This window comes from Bufo gargarizans, chromosome 7, assembly GCF_014858855.1.
Source record: "Bufo gargarizans isolate SCDJY-AF-19 chromosome 7, ASM1485885v1, whole genome shotgun sequence".
In the NCBI taxonomy this organism is placed as follows: Eukaryota; Metazoa; Chordata; class Amphibia; order Anura; family Bufonidae; genus Bufo; species Bufo gargarizans.
In genome coordinates, this window is record NC_058086.1 from 99321714 (window position 1) to 99328382 (window position 6669).

General features: G+C 40.8%; 1 pseudogene; it reads left to right on the forward strand.

Moving 5' to 3' along the window:
- Positions 1-5027: 5027 nt before the first annotated feature.
- Positions 5028-5146, forward strand: LOC122944263 (annotated as a pseudogene).
- Positions 5147-6669: the final 1523 nt, after the last annotated feature.

Genomic DNA, 6669 nt, shown 5'->3' on the forward strand with positions numbered 1-6669 from the left:
GAAAACATGGGGTTGATAGGTTTGCATCTTTGAACAGCCCAGAATTCTTATGAAAGGGTCTTTTTTTTGAGTTCATTTGTGTGGTTGCACATTTCCGCTATACGCATACCCAGTAGGGTGCCGAACCAGTTTTTTTATGTGATTGAGTTTTTTCAGATACCCTGCAGGGATTGGTTCCCATGTCGCTATTAATTAAATGAATAAATAAAAACATATTCTTGATTGATATCACCTGTCTGATATGCAGTCTGTGGTGGTCGGCGTCCGCATATTTAGCTGTATGTATCCGACATAATATTAAACAAAGAGCACCACACGGGACAATACATTTTCTCTGTAGGACCTGTGGTTACCATGACAGCGATAGACGCTTAGGTGCGTCATCTGTCAGGTGACCGGTAGGAGTGTCACTGATCACATGACCGCACAGTTGACCATGTGATGTATGTGAATCCCGTCTGAATACACGCGCAGTCTCAGTTGTATGCGGAAGACGCCGAACACCATGGACTCGTTACAGAATAGGAGCCTCCGTACGAACATCTGGTATGCCTCATATTATTATACACTGCGGTTGTTAATTTGAATTGATGATGGTCATTGGATTATATGATTGTTTATACCTGTGAGGGGGCGGGTTTGGTGTTTGGAGTACACCCCTAAAGCAATTGGTATGGATTAGTACCCTTATAAAATGTAGTGTGAGTCACTTGTAAACTTTTATGTAGCTTGATAAAGACTTCATTGTCGAAACGTTGCTGCTGTATTTTTGGTGCAATAAAGAACACTGAATAAGGAAGCTTTTGGAAGGCCGTGACTTTCTTCATTTCTATATGGTAACCTTGGGGGTCCCTGAGGCCGGGACCTGACGTCACGAGCACCACCGCAAAATCTTTTTTCAAGTAAGTGCTGCTGTCCTACCATCCATTTTTTCTGTTCCATCTGCTGAAAAGCTTTATGGAGATGAAGATTTCATTTTTCAGCATGACCTGGCACCTGCTCACAGTGCCAAAACCACTGGTAAATGGTTTACTGACCATGGTATTACTGTGCTCAATTGGCCTGCCAACTCTCCTGACCTGAACCCCATAGAGAATCTGTGGGATATTGGGAAGAGAAAGTTGAGAGATGCAAGACCCATCACTCTGGATGAGCTTAAGGCCGCTATCGAAGCATCCTGGGCCTCCATAATACCTCAGCAGTTCCACAGGCTGATTGCCTCCATGCCACGTCGCATTGACGCAGTCATTTCTGCAAAAGGATTCCCGACCAAGTATTGAATGCATAACTGAACATAATTATTTGAAGGTTGACTTTTTTTGTATTAAAAACACTTTTCTTTTATTGGTCGGATGAAATATGCAAATTTTTTTAGATAGGAATTTTGGGTTTTCATGAGCTGTATGCCAAAATCATCAATATTAAAACAATAAAAGGCTTGAACTACTTCAGTTGTGTGTAATGAATCTAAAATATATGAAAGTCTAATGTTTATCGCATACATTACAGAACATAATGAACTTTATCACAATATGCTAATTTTTTTAGAAGGACCTGTAAGTGCTGTGAGTTCAGCAAGGATCCAAAGTCTCTATTAAGTTGAAATAAAGTGTATTCACAGTGTCCCACATTAACAAGCAGGTAGGTATCAGAAAAATGTGGGCTAGATCGGGTCATATCTCCTGTCCATAGCAACACTGATATACAGTTGCAAGAAAAAGTATGTGAACCCTTTGGAATGATATGGATTTCTGCACAAATTGGTCATAAATAGAGTTGTAATATATCAGGCTGGTTTAAAATCTGTAAAAAAACACAGATGGGCGCACCATAGGGTAATTCTGTGGGTATATATTGATATACGGAGAGAGATGGTAAGGCTCACCTTATATGGTTGTGCAAGGATAGGCACAACACTATTGTAGGTATTATCAAACAAGCCTGGATGTCTGGATAGGGCGGTCTGCAGCCACGGGATCACAGAAGATCTTCAAACGGAGAAGCCTGGAGCCCCCAAGAAGATAATAGTATAAAGGAACAAAAACACGTCCCACGGCGCGAATTACCGTCAGCCAGTCACCAGGATCAAGAAGAAATCTTTTTATTGCAGCGATACAACGCGTTTCGGGGAATCACTCCCCTTCATCAGGTACACAGAGCTGCACAAAGTAACAGCACAAGGCTACACATATTTATACTTACAAACATACCGCCCTTAAAGGGTCACAGGGTCAGAAGGGAGGAGATTTGGGTGTTGCCTAAATGATCAGTGGCAAATATAATGTGCATATCTGCAAGCTCTCATAATGAGCCGCCGATGTGCACATTAGAAACACATTTGTATTATATAAAGCTAGAAAAGCACACTGAAAATAGTCAGTTTTGTAAGTGACCTCAAAACAATACGCCCATATGGGGGCCGACCCTATGAGGTGTGCAATAGCAAACGCATCACAGGTTTCTAATCAAATAAGGCGATTGTAAAGTTCTATCAAGACTCTAGGACCTGTGTCACATGACCGGATCCCAGTCACGTGAGAGCCGTTGCTCGGTCACAAGGTAACAAAAGTGGTGAGGGGGCCGTCCTCTCTAAAGAAGCTAGCTCACGTCACTCAACCTGGTATCACATGGCTCACATCACGTGAGTAAGATCCGATCATGTGAGAGCCGTTACCTAGTTACAGGGACACTTGAATGGTGAGAGAGCCGTCTGACTTGCATTTCTATAACCGCACATCGCATAGTCAGGTAGAAACTTATCAGAGTCGTTTTTATAAACCAGAGGGCGCTCTCACTGGAAATCTACTGTGATTCAACAGAAAAAGAACATTTAGAACATTCACAAAAATAGAGGAGAAAAAAAGAACAAGAATACATTTTGAAAACAGACTCAGTAATGGCACTTTTTTACCATCTACCCAAAATCCATAAGGATGTCCAGAATCCTCCGGGCCGCCCCATCATATCTGGGATATCCTCTCTGACTTGCAATTTGTCCCACTATGTGGACATCTTGCTACAGAAATATGTAATTCAGTTACCTTCCTATTTGAAAGATTCCACTTCTTTAATAACTACACTCCAAGGAATCACATGGAAAGATACATATTCGTGGATAGCCCTTGATGTTGCGGCCCTATATTCAAATATCAATCATGAATTGGGAATAAAATGTGTTGATTCTTTCCTTGGTAAAGATTCTTCTGTACCTGTTGATCAAAAGTCGTTTATATTGAAATCCATTCAATTTATCCTGACACATAATACATTTTCTTTTGGTGAACAACTATACCTCCAGTGCAAAGGTACTGCAATGGGTACGCGTTTCGCGCCCAGTTTTGCGAACCTTTTCATGGGAGTGTTTGAAGATCAGTACATTTATAAGTCCACCCAGTGGTCGGATAATATTGTATTATATCGTCGTTATATAGACGACTTGTTTTTCATATGGGATGGAGATTCTGATTCCATTATGGGCTTTATTCAATACTTGAATTCCTCTAATTGGGGTATCACTTTATCCGGGACACATGACCGTTCAAGAATTGAATTCTTGGACTTAGAAATGAATGCTGTTGGTGACAAAATTATAACACGTACGTTCTTTAAAAAGGTCGATTGCAATAGTTATCTTGAGTATTCAAGTCTCCATTTTAAAAAATGGAAGACAAATATCCCTTTTAGTCAATTTAAGAGATTAAGGAGGAACTGTTCGCTAACTAGGGATTTCATCTCACAGAGTGAAATCATTCGGAGAAGATTTCAGAAAAAAGGTTATCCTCATAGGGTTATTGAGGCGGCTTTTAATCGAGCCAAGGCTCTTACACAAGAAAATTGCCTATTAGCCAACCAGAAAGATCAGGCAAAGGACAAACAGCAAAATATTAAATGGGGTACCAACTTTATTACTACTTATAGTGGTAATCATAAGGACGTGAGAAATATCCTTTCCAAATATTGGCATATTATTAAAAAAGACCCATACATAGGCAAATCCCTACCAAGCCACCCGCCCCTAACTTTTAGGAGAGCTAAAACCCTAAAAAATTTGTTAGCACCTACTAAATTACGTAAATTCCATCAAAAAGCAACTGGGTCGAACATTAGTTCATTTATACCATCTAGACCAGTGGGCAGTACTAAATGTAGACAATCTAAATGTCTATGTTGCCTTTCTATACGTAACTCTACCTCTTTTCGTAGTAATACTACTGGGGAAATTTTTAATATTAAGCAACCAATGGACTGTGGGTCAAATAATGTGATCTACGTGCTGGAATGCCAATGTGGATTACAGTACGTCGGTCGCACCACACAGACGTTACGGAATAGGTTGAACAAACACCGTTCAAACACTAAGAAGAAATTTATGCAGCACAGTGTATCAAGACATATTGCGGATAAACATCAGGGTCTTTTTTCAAGTATTTTTGTAATACCTATAGAGAAAATTCATGCTGACACCCGGAACATTACACAAACAATCAAAAGACGTGAAATGTTCTGGATCTATAAACTTAATAGCCTGAGCCCCCAGGGTCTTAATGAGGCATTTGAAATCAATCTATAAATTGATGATATATACACCCTGTCATCATTGGAAAGGGAAAATATGAGTAATAGATGTTTGTCTTTTCTCTATTAGATCCAGACCCTTAACTACATTACTGCTGTCTTGAACTTCTTCTTTCTGATAAAATAATAGGGTGACAACCACGCCACCAATTGGTGATGTTTGTCAATCATCAGGTATTTTGGGATAGTGGTGGCATGCGTGTGTACTTTTACCAACTGCACGCATGCACCCACCTGTATCCCCCAAATCCTGCATGACTAATGTCAATTTATTATGTGATTTGATTGGATGACGTCCCAATCACATAAAAATTCTTTTTATATATTTTTAATTCTTAATATTATTATTCTTTTAGTAGAAGGACTTTCTCATTTAGAAACCTAATAAGTGGCTAAAATTATTTAATTCTTTTCTTAAAAGGAGTATCAGTTTTTATATTTCCCTTCCTTTATTTATTGGCCATGCCACCCTGGGTACGCCTGATCTCGTCCGATCTCAGAAGCAAAGCAGGGTTGGGCTCGGCCAGTACTTGGATGGGAGACCACCTGGGAAGAGCGAGTGCTGTAGACCTTTATATATATATCAATTTTTCAATTTTTTAAATCTTTTTAAGGTCGTATCATGCCACTTCCTATTTATGTTTAATAACATTGTTTATTTTTCAGGAATCTAGTTATTGTATCTGTAGGGCAACATTATATGTATGTGATCTTCACAATATATGCTTTTCTTTTTCCTCCCCTCCTCTATTTTTGTGAATGTTCTAAATGTTCTTTTTCTGTTGAATCACAGTAGATTTCCAGTGAGAGCGCCCTCTGGTTTATAAAAACGACTCTGATAAGTTTCTACCTGACTATGCGATGTGCGGTTATAGAAATGCAAGTCAGACGGCTCTCTCACCATTCAAGTGTCCCTGTAACTAGGTAACGGCTCTCACATGATCGGATCTTACTCACGTGATGTGAGCCATGTGATACCAGGTTGAGTGACGTGAGCTAGCTTCTTTAGAGAGGACGGCCCCCTCACCACTTTTGTTACCTTGTGACCGAGCAACGGCTCTCACGTGACTGGGATCCGGTCATGTGACACAGGTCCTAGAGTCTTGATAGAACTTTACAATCGCCTTATTTGATTAGAAACCTGTGATGCGTTTGCTATTGCACACCTCATAGGGTCGGCCCCCATATGGGCGTATTGTTTTGAGGTCACTTACAAAACTGACTATTTTCAGTGTGCTTTTCTAGCTTTATATAATACAAATGTGTTTCTAATGTGCACATCGGCGGCTCATTATGAGAGCTTGCAGATATGCACATTATATTTGCCACTGATCATTTAGGCAACACCCAAATCTCCTCCCTTCTGACCCTGTGACCCTTTAAGGGCGGTATGTTTGTAAGTATAAATATGTGTAGCCTTGTGCTGTTACTTTGTGCAGCTCTGTGTACCTGATGAAGGGGAGTGATTCCCCGAAACGCGTTGTATCGCTGCAATAAAAAGATTTCTTCTTGATCCTGGTGACTGGCTGACGGTAATTCGCGCCGTGGGACGTGTTTTTGTTCCTTTATAAATAGAGTTGAGCGGACACCTGGATGTTCGGGTTCGAGAAGTTCGGCCGAACTTCCCGAAAATGTTCGGGTTCAGGATCCGGACCCGATCCGAACTTCGTCCCGAACCCGAACCCCATTGAAGTCAATGGGGACCCGAACTTTTCGGCACTAAAAAGGCTGTAAAACAGCCCAGGAAAGGGCTAGAGGGCTGCAAAAGGCAGCAACATGTAGGTAAATCCCCTGCAAACAAATGTGGATAGGAAAATGAATTAAAATAAAAATTAACCAAAATCAATTGGAGAGAGGTCCCATAGCAGATAATCTGGCTTCACGTCACCCACCACTGGAACAGTCCATTATCAGATATTTAGGCCCCGGCACCCAAGCAGAGGAGAGAGGTCCCGTAACAGACAATCTGGCTTCATGTCAGCAAGAATCAGTCTTCATATCATAGCAGAGAATCAGGCTTCACGTCAGCCACCAATGCAACAGTCCATTGTCAGATATTTAGGCCCAGCACCCAGGCAGAGGAGAGAGGTCCCG